General features: G+C 43.6%; 1 protein-coding gene and 1 long non-coding RNA gene across 3 annotated transcripts in view; one reads left to right on the top strand and one right to left on the bottom strand.

The window, feature by feature from the left end:
• LOC144766966 (uncharacterized) overlaps positions 1-19,595 on the top strand; it is an 85,918-nt gene extending 66,323 nt beyond the window's left edge. For both annotated transcript variants that reach the window (XR_013598004.1, XR_013598003.1), the window contains exon 4: positions 17,752-19,595. This is a non-coding gene — a long non-coding RNA (uncharacterized LOC144766966). The remainder of the gene's footprint in view (positions 1-17,751) is intronic.
• The window catches only part of ARHGEF37 (Rho guanine nucleotide exchange factor 37), a 360,439-nt gene that overhangs the window by 332,641 nt on the left and 7,132 nt on the right, over positions 1-20,666 (bottom strand). The gene's annotated exons all lie outside the window — the stretch shown is intronic.

A 20,666-nucleotide genomic window follows, 5' to 3' on the forward strand; every position in this document is an offset into this window, starting at 1 on the left:
ATTAGCTGTGCATCATTAGTACCAGTTTAACACCCAAATATAGCAATATGCTACATAAAGGTGACCAGTCAACCTTTGCAAAGGGTCTTCCACTGCAAGTCAACATGTGTCACTGTATTTTTACAAACTTTTGAACCGTTTGAATTTGCCACACATTTTTTGTAAAAATCTGCGGATTGTGCAGCAGTTGATGGATTGTGTGGCAAATCTACAATTATGCGAAAATCGATGCAGCCGCATAATTGCATAGTTCCAGTGTCCCAGCCGATAACCAGAGTTTAAGCTTAAAAAGAGATATCCTAACCTGTGCATCCTTTAGTGAAGTGGCGTCAACAGGGAAGGGCCTTCTAGGGCAGCATTTTGCCTGGTCTTCCTTTGGCCCACTGGATCCAAGGCTGTCAAATGCCACGTCGACGTGGTCAGTGACATCGGGGAAAATAAATATACACCGCCCTCATTTGCTATTTTTTCCATTAGAGTTCCTATACAAATTGTATCACTCAATGGTCATGGGGTAGTAGCATGATACAACGCACTTGCTGCAACTACAAGAAAATGGGCTGCTAAGGGGTAGTAGATGAATTCTGAGAAGGATTCTCACTGGCGACATGATGCCCGTAAATATCCCAGGGGGTCAAAATATGGCCATGATGTCACTTCCACTACTTTGATGAACATGAACAGAGGAAGAAAAATGGCTTCTCACGAAAACTCCTCACTGCAGAAACAACATGAGGTAAGGTGGTGTTCAACACACTAGAGGGTGGTGTGTTAAAAGGCTTGACCTGTGGCCCTACTTGGAGATTCGTGGTTCTTTCTACATGTAAGGTTTTATGAATTCTAGAGCCATAGATATAAAATGAACATGAATGCCTTTGGCCTTTTTTAACCTGGGCTTCTAGCATGTTCATATAACTGGTATCACTGTGTGCAACTTATATAGGCAAATGCTTCTGTACAGGAAATTCAAGATTTCTGAGATTCAGTTAAGCATTAAATTCAAACGGCATTCCAGCAGTCTACAGGAAATACTCTTACTGGCATCTGTCTTTTCGAAGTGAAAATTCTTAGCATGTAAAAGAAATGGGGAAGGGCTCAAAAGCACATTCCTGTCGTGACCAACATGTATCAGCTTCAGAACAAACATTCATTCAGTTATAACACACCTTGGCCAACTATTCTAGTGAAACAGTCAGTGGAGGGTTGGGGCTATACAAGCACTAATGAGCAGGGCCTTCACTCAGCCGAAGGCACGTGGACTGCAGGTGGCTGATGGGAAGGCGAAGCAGTCAGAGTAATGGGTGTAAGAAGGTGCACATATGAGCTTGACTAGAATGATCTGTTCAGACAATGGAGTAAGGAAGAAGTGGGATGTAGGTCTGACATCCTGAAGGCAGGAGCAACTCTCACAACCTTGAGGTTTTCAGCATGGGTATAAGCTTGAAAGTGTGAGAGATGACAACATTTATCAACATTAAAATGCCTACGATTCTTAAGCATAAGAAGCAACATGATGCAATGAATGCTCCATTTCAAAGTCAGGACCCTTGAGCATTCCAAGATCCAAATCGTGGGGCGACCCTTGAGAATGCCTTCTCTGTAGCGTTGAGTAGGCTTTCTAAGTCTTGCTGATGTAAGTAGATATTGGGGTACAATCTTTCTGCAAATAGCCAGTGTCCAGGTAGCAAAGTTGGCATTATCCAAGAGGTTCAGTTGTCAAAGAAAGGTTGTTCACGGATTGGGAGTTCTCACTTGATGTAAAAGAATGGCTGTGATTGTTTTTGGCTGTAGCTACTCGGCCTGCAAAATCCCTGGTTTTGAAGACCGCCCCCCACCTCTCTCGCTCTCTGTGTCCTGTACAGTACTGATTGTCATAGTTTATCACTCAAGGAAGTCTCCATCACTAGTGCTTTATTATCTCTCTAGGGTTAGTGATTCTTAACCTTTGGTCCAGTGACCCCTGCAAATCCATAAGCCCTACTCGGGGTGTCCCCGACTACTTAGAAGATTGAATAATAACAAATTTATAAAGTGTATATAAATACAAAAGTAAAATATACAACTTTAAAACTTTCTGTAAATGTGAAGGAATTTGAAATTGGAGATTAAAAGCTAAGTTAGTATCCTCAGACGTTGCTGGGTTCAGTCTGTGTGGAATATGGAATTCAGTGATGTTATCACAGAATGTAGAATGCGGGGTGTGGATTTGTAGGAGCAGTGCAAGTGCATCAAACAGAATATAGTATGGAAGATGAGTAGCCTCAATTTAATTTAGAAATGCTCCAACCTTACCATCAATACTCAAATTCTTTAAATGTGTTTGTGAATTAAATAAAATATATAATCTGTCTGCATTTGTTTGACAATTGCTTACTTCTGTATTTTGTATATATTGTTTTGCATTTCAAATCGTCATAAATGATTAGGTTGGGATATCTGGATTCCAGTAAAGACTCAGTGGGGGTCCCCAGATTCCAAGAAGGACTTTGGGGGCTCCCCAGGTTTGAGTATTGATTATGTAGGGGGCAACAGAAGTCAAAAGGTTAAGAACAACTGCTCTAGAGTATGAGACTGCCTGCATCCTTCAACTTTTTGTCTTTATATTTCAGCTAACTCTCATTGTGAGCTCCTTAAGATGCCGTACCTCCATATGAGTGGAGGAGTGTCGCTCCCCATACGGCTGCATAGAAAGCTGGGAAAAAAATGGCAATAACAATGATTTTATTATCATTTTACATTTCCAGTTTTCTGCCGAACTGAGAGGGCCGGGCCAGTGCATCATTGCTGCTGATTTGCAGCAATGATGAGTGGCCTCTTCACTTTGAGATGTACATGTCGGTTTGCCAGCTACCTTGCAACGGCCAAATCAACATGCACAGTTAAACATTTCCAAACCAGCTGTCTTAGACAGCTGGGTTGGAGAGCAGGCACAGTGCTCCAGTGCCTTCCGGAGCGCTGAGCCAGCGTGCTCCAGCCAATCCAGATGCTGCTCTGAGCAGTGTCTCGCTTGTATGAGGTGTAGTTTGCTTTACTACTTCACTTCATGCTCGGAGGAGTCAAAGCCACGGACTAGAGAGTGTGAGGATATGCTGCAAGGTAAGTGAAATCTTTTGGGGTTTTTGCCTTCCAGACTCGCTGTGTGATTGATTGTGTGTGTTTTGTGGGTGTGTTTATAATTGTGAGTTTGTGTGTATGTAAACATGCCTCCTAATCTTATTGGACCGGTCGTCGGCTTTCGACACGGTGAACCACGCCTATATCCTCGATCGACTGAAAAACAGGATGGGATTTGAGGGTACAGTGCTATCCTGGTTCAGCTCCTTTCTGGAGAATAGATCGCAAAAAGTAATGGTCAATCAAATCCTTTCAAGCGCAACTGACAATACTATAGGAGTTTCTCAAGGCTCAACGCTATCTCCATCACTTTTCAATCTATATGTAGAACCTCTTACGGAAATACTTCAAAAAGCTAACATTGCTTACCATATGTATGCTGATGACACTCAGCTGTACATCAAGGTTGCGTCGACTGATGATATAAAGACAATGAACATTGCTCTAGCAAGAACACTTCTATGGCTAACCAAGAACCATCTAAAACTAAATCCTCAAAAAACTGAATTCCTCCTGATTACTCCTAAAAAAAAAAAAAAAGCAAAACATTGATTGCTGAATGGTCCAACCTCATCACGGCTCTAAAGTGCACTCCGAAGATTGTGGAGTCAACTAAATCTCTGGGTATCACTCTGGACAAAAACCTTAATATGTCTGTACATATCAACACAATGGCAAAAAAACGCCAGGTTCCACTTAAGCTACTTAAGAAAACTAAAGCCTTTCTTAAACAAAGCAGACCTTAAAACAGCAGTTCCGGCATTGGTCATCTCAAGGATTGAATACGGTTGCACAACCTTAGCCGGGCTCCCTAAGATCTCAACAGCCCCATTGAAAGCATGTCTTGATGCAGCCACAAGACTCATAGCGGGATCCAAAAAAGTTGACCATATCTCCCCCCACTTGAAAGCTCTAAACTGGCTTCCTTTCGAAGCACGAATCCAGTTCAAGCTGGCATGTGTCACACACAAAGCAATTCACAACAAATCTCCAGTCTACCTCGCCAAGAAACTCACGATGTCGGGAGGGTCCCGTTACTCCAGGAGCAATGCTGATCTACTACTGAAACCGGCGCGCTTCCATAAGAAAAGAACTTATGACCGAGCATTCTCAGGGCGGCACCGAGAATTTGGAACGCCCTCCCCCCAGAGTTGAGAAGAATTCCAACCATCGCAAAATTTAAAAAGGAAGCAAAATCGTTTTATATGAGGAAATTTCTCCCTTAAATCCTTAAAACTGTACTTCATTTATTTCATTCTGCCTGGCTGGAAGAATTTCCACACACGCAACTCACTGTACTAGGTTGGAATGTTATACTAGTTTTTATCTCATTTAAGTTCCAAAGACTTTATGGAAATCTATCTGTGAACTTTTTGGTTATGTTAGCCCATACGGATTTGCTAATGCCGTAATCACCAATGGCTAGTAACATGTAAAGGTAAGAATGTTGTTTATATGCTATTGTAAAGCGCTCTGATACCCTGTGCAGGGTCATGTTCGCGCTATAGAAAACACTAAAAATAAACAAATAAATGTGTGTGTTTGTGAGCTTATCTGTCTGCCCACCATTTTTTTATGTCACCAACCACTGCTGGATTTAATGGCTGATGTGCAGTTAGCGTTTGAAGACTATTGTGTGCAGTGGAATTACAAGATCCCGATGTACTTGGAAATGCTGGGATTTCTCAATTTGAACAGGGAACAACCTGTTCTATTCTCTGATATGTGATATGTGTTTCTGAATACTGCTTTAAAAAATGGAATCTTCGTGGATTTAGAATGTTGTGCTCTGAAGGGGTCTGGGCATTCTTTCTCTGGCAGTTGACTTGACGGGTGCTTTAGCCAGATGGAAACTGGACGTATCAATGACATTGTAAAAAAAACAAAAAGGATAGCGCAGATTTCTCCATTATCTATTCTGTCAGTTAAAATTTGGATCTTCCAATTGCTGTTATATTCATCATTGTAATGATTCGAGGATGGGCTAAATTGGACAAGAGCAGATTTCGCCCATTTTAGCTGAGATCCATTTATTCGTTCTACTTCTGAACTTGATAAGGATTTTCTTGCTCAACATGGCTAACATAATTTTTCACTCAAATGTCAGCACATTTTAAAAACAACATTTAGCCACGAGGAACACTGATTTAATCTGGGGTTACCACCCTCCCAAGCCTCAGCAAAATCCAGTAGTTGCCAGCATGGAGAGGGGTTGGTGGGGCAGGGGGGTTGTAAAAAAAGAAGAAAGAAAAACGTAACTCCTCGCCGCTACCTTGCTGCATCTCTCCTCTGCAGTCTTTCACTACGGCTGGACCAGGAAGCACATCCAGGCTCCCCTAAGGTCATTGCAATGCAGCGTTGTGATTGGTCTGAGCACTGTGGATCGGCACTCACACAGGCAGTGGGAGCCTGGGCATGTTCTTCACTCATGCTGTAATGCAGCCTGGGTAGAGAACATGCAAAGTGCCCAAGACGGCCAGCGAAACATTCATGCTCACTTACAGAGTGTGCCCCCCCCCCCACTCCACCTGCTCTGAGAGCAGAGCAGCACCGCCCGCCCGCCCAGCAAATCTGCTGCTGCTGAACAAAATAAAATAACATCAAGTTAATATTTTATTTTTACTTTATTTGACTACTGCAAAGCAGTAGGGCAACGCTCCTGCTCCTTAACGGAAGAGCCGCCACTGGAAAAATCAACAGACAGAAAATGGCGCAACACTTATGATTCTCCATTAAAGCACAGATGGAAACCTAATTTAGGGTTAGAATGGAGTATATAATGTCTCTATCTGGCAAAGTGGAGTCCTCTATGATCACAAGGTTGGTGGTATAATCCCCAGCCATTTCCGGTAGATGGGCATATCATTGGGATGTGAGAAACTGGATAAAGGTAATAGAAGTCTTCCCTCCCCTCCATTTTTGAACTGTTTGTCTTAATCCTGAATATTAGTCTGAATAAGTTTGACTTTAAAATTACCAAGTAAACCAAAAAACCTTCATGTTCAGCCCGTGTACACTCAACTTTCACAGCCAGCACCAGTATTTGAATGTGCATGAGCTACTCTCATGCTCAGCAAAAGACACAATCGGATCCCAGCATGAAATTTAATAACTCGGTGCTGCTACTTAACACAAATGTCTAATACAGGACATACTGGTTGTACCCAGTAAAATACTGACTGACTGGTGGAAACAGGGCTAGTCTATTATTGAATACTGGGGAGCAGCTTACAAGAAGCAGCAGCCCACAGTATTATATATCAAAAGGGATAGGCTCCTCCAGCTATGTGTCACGATTCGGTCCCTGTGTTCTCGTGTCCACCACCAGGGGGTTGAACTGTGGGACTCTCCTGTGTTGTAATATGCTCCCTGACACTCCCCTGCATGCATATCTTGACTTCCAGCCCTTTGGACACTATTTGGGAATTGATATCCATTCCAAATCCATTCCAAATCCATGCCGGGTTTTGTGAAAGCCAGCCTGCTTAGACTTAAAGCCAGCCTACACATGCCTGAAACTCCATCACCCGGAATTCACTGCTTTGTCTCCACCCCTGCAGGCCAAGGATGGGTGGAGGAATTCAGCTCACCTGTGCCTGGCTGCTGCTAGCCTGCTCACACCAGCTGCATGTGAATACTGTGAGCTCTTTTAAGCCCCAGCTCCCTTCAGGCAAAGGTTGGTCATTGTAGCTGTTTACCGGTGAGACCAATCCTTGGTTCCAGAGTTCCCTGAGCTTTTATTATGCCTTGTTCCTGACCTGCTGCTGTTTTCCCTGTTCCTGAATTAGCACTGCCTGCAGTGCTACCCTGACCCCATAGCCTTAGTATTCCTTGTTCCTGAACTGCAGCAGTTTCCCTTCTCTGCTACCTTGTTTCCTGAGTTCCTGCACTATAGCTATTCCCTGTATTAGCACTGCCTGCAGTGCTACCTTGTTTCCGGAGTTCCTGAGCTATAGTTATTCTTTGTTCTTGTTCCTGGGCTTAGTTATTTCTTGTTCCTGATTTGCACTGCTTGCAGTTCTCTCTTGACTCCTTGTTTCCTGAGCTGTAGCTATGTCCTGTTTCCTTGAACCAGTACTGCCTGCAGTGCTACCTTGACTCCTGAGCTCTAGTAATTTCCCTGTTCCTGAACTAGCACTGCCTGCAGTGCTACCATGACTCCTTGAAGCTTTAGTAATTCCCTGTTCCTGAACCAGCACTGCCTGGACTCACTTCTTGTTCCTGCCCCAATACTGCCTTCTATGCTTCTTTGTTTTCTTGATTCCTTAACCTGCACTATTCTAGTATACCCTTGTAGCCTCCCCTTCTGTAGTCCCTGCCTTGCTTCCAGTTCTAGTTTGCTGCCTTTCTATTCTGCTGTTTTACTTCTGTTACCTTGTATGTGTGTTACCTGCTTTCTGCCAAGTGTGCCCTGTCATTTCCTTTCTTTCCTGTTAAGCACTCCCCCTTGCTAGCTCCTATTGTGCTTGTGTTTAGTTCTACCCCATTGCTGTTACTGCCTTGTGCGTTCCTGTTTAATCGCCAGGATCCGTGGGCTCAGCTGACTACCTAGGTGGTGTTTCTTGTTCACTGTGAGTTTTGTCTTTTATAACATCACTATAGGTATAAGCTCCACAGACCCTGCCTTTGCATGCATATCCTACATTTGGGTATTTGCAGTCAGTATCTGTAACAGCAATTGCGGGTATGAAACTTACTGAGCTTCAGTCTTACCATGTGGAGCTCCTGAGTGCTTTACCCCACACCCCCCTTTATTGTTAATGTTGTATTATATATATATGTCTTGCACGTCCGTCCTGGGTGTAGATAGTCTGAAAGCTAAATTGCCTTGAGTGCCCTTCCTTTCTGAGTCTTACCCATCTTGTTCACTTGTACAGGCTTCCCCTTTGGATCCCTTTTTCTCCTCTGACTCCCTGTATGATCCTGGGCAGCACTGTACTCCTCCTTTCTGTGTACGTCTTCTACCCAGTTCCCAGTCCTTGTCCAAGTCCCTGACTGTGTTCCCCACACCGTCCCGGACAGTCCCTGACACTATGTTATGGATGAGTTGCATACATTCCAGGAAGGAGGGAGGCGGCGCTGAAGGGGTGGAGGTGTGATACGTGGAACATGTGTAAAAATGTTGTTGTGTTGGGGTGTGACACCCCTTGTGGGCTGGGTCACAGCATTCTGTAAAAGACTAGCTTTCCAGAAATAGGATTCACAGACTTATCTTGTCATTAGTGTCAAAAGTGTAATTACTTTATAACAAGCGTTGGCAAAGCCAACAGTTCTCACCTTTTGAAACTATTGCCTTTTCCAATGCTGTTGGATGATGTGTGTTGCACCAAAAAAAGAAGCATATTCAACCTTTACTACTGTCAAACGACAAACATTGGGAGAGATTTACTAAGATTTCATGCCATGTTTGCATCACTAAAATGGCGAAAAACAGGGCAATTTCTTTTTTTCCAATTTACATTCACTAGAAATATTGTGAAAGTAACACAAACATTACTTAGCACAAAGGGGGCATACGTTGGATGGTGCATGGGCATTCCCATGCAACCACCCAAGGTTTCTGATGCTGAAACCAATTTATTAAACAAGTAGACGGGGTTTAGCATCAGAAAACTGTGCCCTTTTAAAGTAGGCGCAAGGAAGGAGAAATGCTTTTATTGCTCCTTCCTTTTCCGACTTTGCATGTGTGCTGCACTATACAGCATGCATGCAAAGAGAAAAGGTTTGAAGTGAGTCAGCTTAGTATGTTGTACTGGAACTGTACCCATCTAGTACAAAACCTATGCTAGAATCACGGAGACAACCTTACACCATGGCACGAAGCGGTCTCCTTGGCACACGGTAGCTGATTCCAGCGCCAGCACTAATGAGAGGGGAGGAGAGTGCCATTTTTTAATAAATTTGGCGCTCTCCTGCTCTCTCCTTTTCATGCAGCGCAGCAGTTACCACTGCTACACTGCGCTGTGTGACAACTTAATACATCTGGCCTGCTGTGCCTAGGGAATTTTAGGCAATTGGTCTTGATGTTACAGAATTTAAGGTGAGCATTTTGGTGCAGGTCACTTTTCTATTCTCCAGGAAATGCCAAAGTGGAGGACACTAGTAAACTAAGGCAAAGCTACAACAGTTAAATTAAATGTAGCAAATGAGGTATGGACATTGACAATGCACCTCTCATTTAAAAATCGGCACCGATAACGGGACTAAGCTTAAAAAGTGATATCCTAACCGTTGCAGCCTTTGGTGAAGTGACGCCAACGGGGGGCCTTCTGGGGCCATGTGAAAGCAGGATTCTACCTGCTCTTCATTTGGGCCACTGGATCCAAGGCTGTGAGAAGGCACTTGGACGTGGTCTGTGACATCGAGAAAAAAATATACACCACGCTGCTTAGGTATTAGTCAGATTGTATCACCCCATGTGCACGGGGTGGTGGCCTGATATAACTGGTATAACTTGCTTATCGCAACTGCAAGAAAATGGGCGGCTAAGAAGTAGATGCAAGTAGTAGAAGAATTCCGGGAAAGATTTTTACTGGCGACCTGATACCCGCAAAAAAAAAAAACAGAATTCTTTGCTTCGTGCTGCCTGAAGAAATGAGTGCAGAGGCAAAGGAAAGGGATGCCAGGCCTGTAGCTAGAGGTGGGGGGAGCCATTTAAGGCTCAAACCATGCTCGACTAGCTCTGACTCAGCTCGAGGTCATCTTCAAATCTCGAGCCCAAAACGAGCCCTGCTTCAATGCCACCCACTCTCTACCATCATGCCCTAAGAATGGGAAACACCCGAAAATCTGGGACCAAACCTGGCTTCCCCAAATTGTTTGATTCTAGGCAAATATTTTATTTTATTTAGTAGCCTTCTTTTTTTTTCACTATCCCATATGAGAGTGCCTTCCAATATGTAAGGTCAGGGTGTGCAGTGTACAAAAATAATCTGATGTATTCAGTGCCGGCTCCTCCGCTATAGGGGAGGAGCGTCGTCCCACTGCTTTTGAGCAGTGCAAAGCAAAGGAAATATAAAATAATGATAACTTTGAGTTATCATTTTATGTTTCCTTTGAAGGTGGGCAGGGCTCCTCTGCTCTTGGAGAAAGTCTGCAATCTCAGGCCATCCAAAACATTCATGCACACTTTCCCTGTTCGCCATGTAGGCTGCATTACAGCCTGCATGGAGAACATGCCCAGGCCCCCATTACCATGGTTGGGACACTCAAAACCAATCACAACACTGCATTGCGTGTCCCCGCACACCCCTACGCAGCACCCATACCCACCCGTGCCCACCCACCTGACAGTCATGCCGGCCCCACAGGATGTATTAAGGTGAAACACTTCTAAATGTTAAAGAAATACCTTTTTTAATTTTAAAGAGATTATCATATTTTCACATGATGTTTTATGCATGATTTAGTACCAACTTTTTTCCTGGCAGTACAGGTTGGACTGTCCCCATGGGGAGCAAGGTCAAAACTGATTTGCATATGACTGGGTCCAAAGTGGGGTGGGGTGGTAAGAAAGAAAAACAATGAATTAAACCCAGATCTGTGACTTGGGGTGAATGTTTGATTTGTTCAGTAGTACGTCCATCGTTGGTTCTTTTTGCTTTTTTCACCCTAGGTGGGTATGCCCAGACATGGTCCCTTGCTCACTGTGCCACTGAATTCAAGCTAGCATGGCTGATGAGGGGTTATACTCTGAAACTGGTCCAAGGATGCTTGTTTCTGGTTCAGGGAGGACCTAGTCTGGCAGTTCAAGTTGCCACGGGGAGCAGGGTCAAGACTGATTTTCATAGGGCTGGGTCCAAACTTGGGTGGTGTGGTGAGCAAAAAACGATAGATAAAACCCACATTATGACTGGGGGTGGAAGTTTGATTTGCTGTGTCATTTTTTCTTTTAACTATTTTCAGGAAGCTGCACAAACCCTTAGAGCTTAGCCAGACCCTTGACTCCATGATGGCCCCAGTGGCTACCGTCACGGATCAGGGGTGGCGGGCGGAGACACAGGTCTGGGGAGAAGGTAAATAAAAAATAAAATTAAACGTACCTCCTCGCTGCATCCTGCTCACGCGTTCTCCTTGTCGCATCTCTCCTCCTCGTCTCTCCGGACGGAACAGGAAGCACCCAGGCTCCCCTGAGCCAATCACAACTCTGCAGTGCAGCATTGTGATTGGTCTGAGCACCATGGTTCAGTGCTCAGATGGGGACTGGGAGTCAGGGCATGTTCTCCACCCAGGCTGTATTACAGCTTGGGTGGAGAACATGCTAAGTGCGCATGAATGTTTGGCTGGCCAGAGACCCCCTGCCAAACATTCATGCACAATTAAGGAGTGAAAACCACTCTTCCCCTCCCTTGCTCTGTCAGCAGAGCAGCCCCGCTCCTCGCCCACAACAGGAAAAAATAAAATGATGATAACATGGACTTATATCATTGTATTTTTCCTTACACTGCTGAAAATAGTATAGTGGGGTGACACTCCCCACCCTTAGCAGAGAGCCACCACTGGATGACCCAGCTTTCCCTGTTAACTTGTTGGCTCACCCCTACTTCTGATGCAGCACCATCCTTGTTGAATGCCTTGTCCTGACTGGGCTCTACGATTACAGGAGTATAACTGTTGCAGACGAGTTGCTGGGCGCCCAGCTTCAGGGAAAGGCTCTATATGTGTATGTGCTCTTATGAAAGCGCGAGGCCAGTCAATCAAGAAAGCCTTCAATGTAAATGTCACGTGGCAGAGATGCACAGCGCAGCGAGCAGTTACTAAAAATACTGTCGGCCAGGCCATGTGTAATGCCATCATCTGCCATTAGCGTGATCTATTAATAGTTTTGGGGTGCGGCTTGTGTTAAGGGATGTGGTGTTTTCTGGACTCTAAAAGAGAACTGGTGCAAAGGACACTCAAAAATGTTCGCTTGCTCAGCACGCTATGTGTGGAAAAAATGCAGGTTATTCATAGTCGTCTTCAAAGAACTGAACCCTAAAAGACGTGCCCCCCACTTTTACCCACTACTGCGGCATTACTCACTTTAACCACCGGAGATATTCTGTAGCAATCAACTCTCCCCACCCTTCATTATTATTTCAAACATTTACTTGTTTTATATGCAGGACCTGCGGGCAAAGGTTTATGCTTCGCAGTGAAATGAATAATCCATGCAGTAATTAATTAGTCATCTTATTGGAAAAGCCAGCTTAATTGCTCTATGATTCAACCCTGTGACCTTTCAGCTGAACACAGACTTTAGCAGTAGATGCATTAACCCACCCAGCAGTCTCATCCACGAAAGATGCCTTCACACCTTTTGCGGAATCATCTTCGTAGGTCACAATTAATATTGCATAAGTCAGCACAGTGGGAAGTTTCCATCAAATGTCTGTGCTGACTATTCTGGTGGAAAGTAATGGAGTCAACGTGAAGGAGCCACTTCAAGAACTTTTATGAGGATGTAGAGCAAGGAAACCTGATCAGACCTACTTAGGAGATTGATGTTGATTTACCCGCCATTTGGCTTCTGAAGAAACGCGTCACTTTCAACTATGATCACGTCATTTATCTAGTCATCTGCCAGGGTGTTCGAAAATGTATCAGAATGGCAACAATGAGAGTCCAAATGCATATCAAGCAAAGTAAGATGTAAAAAAAAAGCATGGCACCCCTCACTTGTCACTTTTTAGATAAGAGTCATACTGAAAATTACTTGCATTGGCTAATCCTAGATAAACCATGGATTCCAGCGTAAAGTCCTTCTTCTAAATAGGAAACACAGGGCTAAACGATGAGATCCCGTGGAACCATATAAACTCCATAAAATGTGGCTTAAACAGCTTCATCTTAGTTTTTCCATACTCCCCAATAATTCCCTATCCCCCTGTTTTTTTCAGTTCTTTCACTTTTAGACCCAGGGGCATTGACACGAGGCCTATATTGGCTGATAATGGCTGTAGATTTTTAAAAGTTCACCTTGGGGTACAAAAAAGAATATTCTAGCGAGATACAGTGGTAATCTATCTGCAGATTCATTATCAGCTGGACCTATCACTCAGGGAATATGTTTCAATAAAATCTGTATCTTAACCAGCAAACATATTCTTCAGAAGAACCTATGTATCAGGGTTTCCAAAATACTGATTTTTGAAGTGTAATAAACTGTAAGTACATTTTTTATGAAGATATTCGATCATGATTGCAGCAGTTTAGTAGTTTATTTCCTTCGACCAAGAGGTCTTTATTTACTAAATGCAAAGGGACCCACAACACTTGTCCATACCACATCCCATACCCACTGGATGTCCTTAAGATCTGATGTGTTCCATCACACGCAGCGTCATAACACATTACATGCAACTCCAAACACTTCTGTATATAAGACATATCTCTCCTCGGAGCACCAGCGAGAGGAAGGAAAGATGCAAATGACTGAGACATCAGTCCCTTAACGAAGAAAGTGGAGGTGCTAAAATGCACTAAATAGAGACAATGCTGAGATGTTTCTTGGCAAGTCTGTCACGACTCTATATTTAGCATTGAACCATAGGTAGATGTTCTCTCCCCTTGCCTGTGGTGGCTCTTGCTCTCTTAAGTATAAGGTGAGTTGAAATGATCAGGCATGAATATATTTAATTGCATCTACTTTTTCAGTTGAGTACAGTGTTGGTAGCCTGTTTTCAAGGTGTGACTTTACCACCTTCACATATCGAATTTTGCAGTGCAATGATGTACATGTTATATTTAGATGCACCAATGATGTATACTCCATAGAAAACACCCTGAAACCAGATACTGAAAGAGTATCTTTGCATGCTTTTGTTTTGCTTGTGTAACTTTATCTGTTGACGTGTTGATCATAAACAAAGGACACTAAAATTTGAGTCACATAGGGACCTTTCAGCTTGATGAAATAATATTGACCCATTGAACATCTAACAAGGCTGAAACATGTTGACTAAGAACTGGGACCGTAGGATAAAAAAAAAATTTTAACCATTGGTTTATTTTACATTTTTTCTGGAAAAAAACCAAAGGCAATACAATATTGATGTTTGTTTCAAGACAGTTTTATTTCCCGCAACACAGATCCATAACGGAAAATATTCTGTGTTCCCATTTGAATGGCCAAACCCATCCTGACAGAACTAATGTTGAGATGTAGAACCTGATGATGAATCATGCCACTAATTGTGGTTAAGAGCTATTTTTTCAACAACTAACAGTCGTGGCCTAAGCATACAATCCTAAAAAGCATTACTTTGGGTCTGTAGAAGCTTAGCTATCCTGTTAAGTGATGATAGTGCGGAGAAAGCCAATGGGCTGTTTGAGAGCATAGCCATTACTTGAGAGTATACCTCACTCCATTCTCATGGGCATTGTTTATAGTCCTGGATTTTCAGTTGTCAACCTAATGCATTCTGGACCTTGTAGTCTTTGATTTTATTCCATTGAAATAATTAGACCAACACACATGATATCAATAGGACTGGAAATACCATCCATGGCGTGGAGTGAGATGGATACCCTGCGCCTCAGCATCGCCATGAACATCTCTCAAGAATGGACATGGGCAGCTGATTATGTTTTGTAAACCTAACAATGTTCTTTGCTAATGCTGGTCTCTGGAGTAAGATGCTATAGAAGGGACAGAAAGCCAAGAAGACTCTCTGTGCAACTCATCCGTCATTTTCGAGGGCAGCCCTGGATTATACACCCTTCTCAACCAGCAGTACCGTATCTTTTGTTTTCTGGCGTTTTAATCAAATCTAAACTTTTGTTTACACCTGTCAACATGGAAAAGCATATGCTGCGCTCTCCAATAAGCATCATGTAAATCCTCAACACTTGCAAACCCTTATTGGTCATAAGGTGCCTTATCATAGTCACTCGATGCTGCACTCATAATAGCCTTCATAAATTCCTAAGAAATGTGGCACTTCAAGTCAGATTGATGCAACAAGCCGTAGTTCACCGAGGGTTGTCAAGGTGACACACACCGACACCAGATAGCAGACACAAGGCCCTTCGATGTCTGATTCCAAGGCCAGAATGGGACCTGCCCCAAAATATGATTATTTCAGAAGGTATTTTATGGAACATTAACATGGCGCCCTGCAGTACCCTCCCATATTGTCAGCAGGTTAAGCTAGCAAACCACAGCCTTGTGCATCAAAGGCAATGTGCTGTGAGGTGGCACTCTCCCCGTGGTGGCGCAGTACACACACCTGCGAGCACGGACACACTCTTCATGATTGCCCATTGTAGTTGGCCCCGCCAGTTCTATCTGTAGCCCTTTGTGTGCCACCCCCTTTAAAATCACTTCTAAGATGCTGCTGCTGTGGAGTGAAACAGAGGGCGTGAGAATGGCTCAAAAAGATATTCACCACCCAATGGAATAGCACGTCATCCCGGGCAAAGAGCCAGGCTTAAATGACAATTTCTGGTCAGATGATCCCGCTATGAGTCTCCCTCAATTACCACTGAATTTCTAATGACTGGTTAATGATGACCTTCTTATTCCTGGGCGTGAGCGATTATTAACAACAAACTCAAGGTCCAAGGCCTGCTTTGCCTCTAATATCACAACGAAGAAAATACCACTATCAAAGGATATTTTAGCAGCCTTGCTATGAAAATTAGTGGCCATGTAAATTGACATCCATCCCTTGACTAGCCCCTATTGCAGCTTGTTCAGCAGGTAATGAGAATTCATAAAAGCCAGAGTGGGATAATCTGTTCAGAGCCAAGATTTCTTGTAAGCACACATTCAAAACATAGAATAAATAAAGGAACATCGATATAATTTAGTTTTTCCCCCATTACAACCTACAATCCAGGATAGAACCACGTGCCTCAAGCTGTCTACTGGGAAAACTCCATCCTTATATGTAAATATGCATGTTAAAAAAACTGGATCTGCAATTCTTTTAGGTGTTTCTAATTGTGCTTAGGGAATCAACCAAGTCCACACAGTTGACTTTCACATTCTTAAGAAATCACTGTTCAGAAACTGCATGATTTGAAGACACAAGCCAAAAGTTCACACAAAATTGGCCAAAACGTTTGAGCAATTGTCTGCATTCAGTGTTCAACATCCATCCCCTCTCATATGTACAGCACCGAATGTAGGCCTAGGATGAGTTTCCATGTACACAGAGCAAGGTATGAAGAAGGCCCACTGAAATAATAGGATACAAGGTTCGAAACATGTTCACCAGTACAACCTAGTTGGTGAGCCCTGAAGTCTACTCTAGTTCTGAAAGGCACAACTAACACAGTCCTGCATGGCTCAGCTTTGATGGGTTTGGTATACTCACTGAGGTGACAGACAGAGCTTTTCTTGCGTAAGCTGCAGAGCAGACTAAGGGCCTAATTCAGATCTTTGCAGAGGGGAAAACTGTGTCACAAATTTGACGGAGATCCCATCCACCGTTTTACAATCCCATTATATCCTAAGGAGATCGTAATATGGCAGACGGGATATCTGTCAAATTTGTGACAGGGTTATTCCATCCACTGAGATCTCAATAATGCCCTAAGTCATTCCACACTAATGAAGCCTTATCCGCTGTCACGCCTACAGATACCACTGGACTGTAAGTATGACACTGCAATATTGCACACTTCAATCCAAGTGACTTCAAGGCAGTGCACAAGATTGGAGTAGGATAGGATGCATTAGGAGAGAAGATAAAGCTCTACTTATAGTGAGTAAACCAGGTAATAAAGTGCAACGGGAGAGGGTCAAGAATCATGTCTTCTGACCAGCAGCGACCTCTCTATTTGGCTCAGGAGCGTCTCCGCCTGCTGCCACAACCACAAAGGTAGAAAATAAGATAGTAATTGAATTTGTTACCATTTTATTTTTCCCTTTCCACATCCAGAGTAGGTGTTTGGGGGTGGGGCCACTTCTGCTGGCTGGCAGCAGGGGAGTGGTGCTCACTCCACCAGTTTACACTGCGCATGTCATTTTGTCTGGATGTCTTGCGACAGCCAGCCTGACATGAGCAGTGTAAACATCTTCGACAGCTGGGTGGAGAGTAGCCAAGGGCCCCAGTGCCTGCAGGACCATGGAGTGAGCCCGCTCCAGCCAATCCTGGTGCTGCCCTTATGCTGCTGAATATTATCAGCAGCGTCTGGATTGATGCGGAGACTTTGATTGCTGCAAAGACCACCAGCTTTGAGGGGTGCACAAGGAGGACAGGAAGAGGTGAACCAGCCAGCTGAGTGGGTAAGTACATTTTTATGTTCCCACTGACAAGCACTTACAGGTCCAGCAAGTTTCAGACAAATGTGAGAGTCTCAGAGCAAACAGAAAGTAATCCCCCGCCTGCCCTCAGGCCCGAAAATTCAATGAACGGTTTTCTAAAAGGCTGACAAGTTTCCAACAGTCCTTTAGCATGTGTGCGTGCAGCCAAAACAGCCTGACCCCTACACAGAGCAGATACTGTAGAGCGAGTGGCGACTGTGGCAAAATACTGTGCGCAGGTTTTGTACTGATAACCAGAGAGTAAGAGTGATTTCAGATATCATTCGTCGTTGCCTTATAACCAGATTGTGTAAAATGTTGCACCACTTCAGTAATGTTAGCCGTCTGCATAAGGATTGCTTCATCAGAAAATAGTTTCTAACGTGAATGCGTTTCTGTTGCAGACAGTGTTGTGCACTTGGAAGATAAATAACCCTTGTCCAAGATGCCTGGTGCAGGGTAGCTGTGGTGACAGGAAGCAACAATCGGGCTGGCTATTGTGCGGGCTCTGTGGAAGTTTCGCTCTCAACGCAAGAGCTGTCAGTCATGGATCGTTATAAATACTGTTTTGGCATTGACCGTGTGCTGGTCCGTGGTTGGTTGATTGCCCTACCAAATACTTAGGACACCAGCCGCCACTGCTTCTGACTCATGAGAGATGGCTTTCAACAGTTACCCCGCTAACAATGATCACCAAGTGAGACAAACAATACCGTCCCAGTCGTGGAAGTGATCCATGCCTGCAAAACTCTGGAGGCTCGAGGGGCGGCATGTGCAGCACATGCTGAACCTGTTCGAGGCAGGGTGCATCACGGGAGAGATGCAGTCACTCCTCTTGAATCCCACCAGACTCCTCTCAGAAAGAAGGGGCGGAAACACAGGGCCTGATTCACAAAGGTAAACAGACACCTTTATGTAAGTTTACGTTTGTTTTGAAATTTACAATATTGTATTTTAATTCTAAATTTTAGAGTACAGTCGGGGAGGGGAAATCCGCACATAAGATAGGCACGTTGAATCTTTTTATGTGTGCAGCTCTCCACCACGACTGCAGAGTCTCCACACTCCTAAACCTAGAATTGAAAGGCTGTTTTGTGAATTCCAAAATAAATGTAAATGTACACAAACATGTCAGTTTACCTTTGTGAATCAGGCCCCAATGTTTTGCCTTTCTCACTGTCTCCTCAAATCTTCAGACACAATCAGTATCTGCTCCTCGCATTTTTGTGGTAAATAACACCTATTTCAGCATGCCGGTTTACTCATGTGTGTTAATGTTAGTCCTATTAGCAGTGATATGCCAATATTTGCATTGAAACACTGTCTGTTTAACCTGTGATGGTGTCAAAAAGAAAAATATGAAAGAAGTCAGGAGATACATTTTATTTTGCCTTTCACAGGCCTTCCCAGTGGCACGTATACCACCAGACATCCTTGGTTTTTCAACCAAGAGGAGGCTGCATTGTGGGGCTTAAGGTATGCTTTTAACACTTTAATTAAGGACCCTAAATACAAGAACGGAAAGTTCTGTTGGGTAAAATGATAAAATTAGCTGAAGGTATAAATAATACATGGCATGGAGCCCCTTGTCAGCTATGTTAATAATTTTACAAAGACTGGGCAACCCCTGAGCCGCAAGGATCATATTTCTAACCTTCTGATGCAAGGACTGAGGGCCATATTATCGAGAAAGAGCGACCCTGGGCTTCTATGGGAATTCACACGGGCATATTATCAAGACCATTATCGCTGCTTTAGTGGCAGTTTCCTGCCGATAAAAGTGGCGATAATGTATCCCCCTTTCTTGATAATATGGCCCTGAGTTTAATGCACTAACACTGAATTCCAATTTGCCCATGGTGGGTTGGGCATGGGGCTTACATTGTCGTTCATGCACTCTGTGCCTTGCACTACATGGTGCATGGTATACAGTGCATCAACTTGCAAGATGTGCTGTCACTGTGGCAGCATATCCTTTAGCCGCGTTCTATGAGCTGAAGAATGACGCTGCCGTGGCACTGTCGACACAACACCGAGCCCGGTGGTGTACACATAATACGGCAGTCGGGATGTTGCTGGCTCGTCTGCGTTCTCCCGACTGCCGCAATGGCAGTCCGGCAGTCGGACCGCCAATATCATATTCAGGCCCTCCGGCAAGCATAGGGTATCACAGGTGTTAAAGTGCATATGCCCAATATCTCAAAATATACATAATGAATCAGAGCCATATGTTATATAATACACCTGCCCAAAGCATTGCACATTTCTCATCACAGCTTAATACATACCATAAACTGCTTAAGTGCTCTTCGTCATAACCTTTCGTTGCTATAGGCAGCCGCGGCCGTTAGTGGGAGTACCGGCCGGGCGCTGACTTGGGGAGGGGCAGGGTGGGGGTAGTAATGTATGGATTCCGGACCTTAACAGGTAAGTAAACATGAAAATAAATAAAACAAATTTTGTTGCGCGCACTGCATCACCAAGTAGTCTCAAGCTGGTTGTGTGGGTCGTTATTCTACTTTGAGATGCATAGATGGTAGAACAGTATTGGTTGCAGTGCCATCTATTAGTGCGGAGTTCTGGTATCATGCATGAGGGATAGTTTTACATGATTCTTATACAAACCTGTGAATGCTGGAGTCTGCAAGTCACCCTATTTTAGGAAATAAAACTGGTTTTTATTGTTTTTCTGAATTCTAAATGTTCGTCAGTGGTCCCTGTTCTCTCTGGGGCTTACTCAATAACTTGCATGTCTGAATTGAGGAACTTCTCTAAAAAGCATATAATGATGCATTTTTAAGAACTCATTACAAAACATAATCTCCCTCAAGGAGAGTTGTGACATTATCTGACTCTGAATTATTACATCAGTAAATCAACAACAGATGCTGTTTGTCCAGACAAAATAGGTATCTTAGTCTTGCAAGTTTTGGCAATAATATCTGGAGAGCTAATTGAGAAAACTTCTTGTTAAAACATTCGTAAACCAAGAACAAAGGACATTTAAATGTGATTTTAAAGAATGGAAGCGATTGTGACATTGAAACAGGGTGAGAACTATCAGAAAAGGACTGGTGGAGATATGGGCCAAAAGTAAGTGTTGGCATGGTTATATCACTAGTTCAACATAAAATTATCCAAAGGACTTATTGGTCTCCACAGAAGAAAGGACACATGAAAAGTTTGGATTGCTGGAGGAGCATGGATCACAGTGCAGACTATTTTCACGAGTCCAAAGATGTTGGATTGGTAGTGAAAAGCCAAATATCAAACCTAATATTGTCCTCAACAGTAACCATGCTTTATCAGTCAAGGAAAC

This window comes from Lissotriton helveticus, chromosome 7 (genome assembly GCF_964261635.1).
Source record: "Lissotriton helveticus chromosome 7, aLisHel1.1, whole genome shotgun sequence".
Taxonomy (NCBI): domain Eukaryota; kingdom Metazoa; phylum Chordata; class Amphibia; order Caudata; family Salamandridae; genus Lissotriton; species Lissotriton helveticus.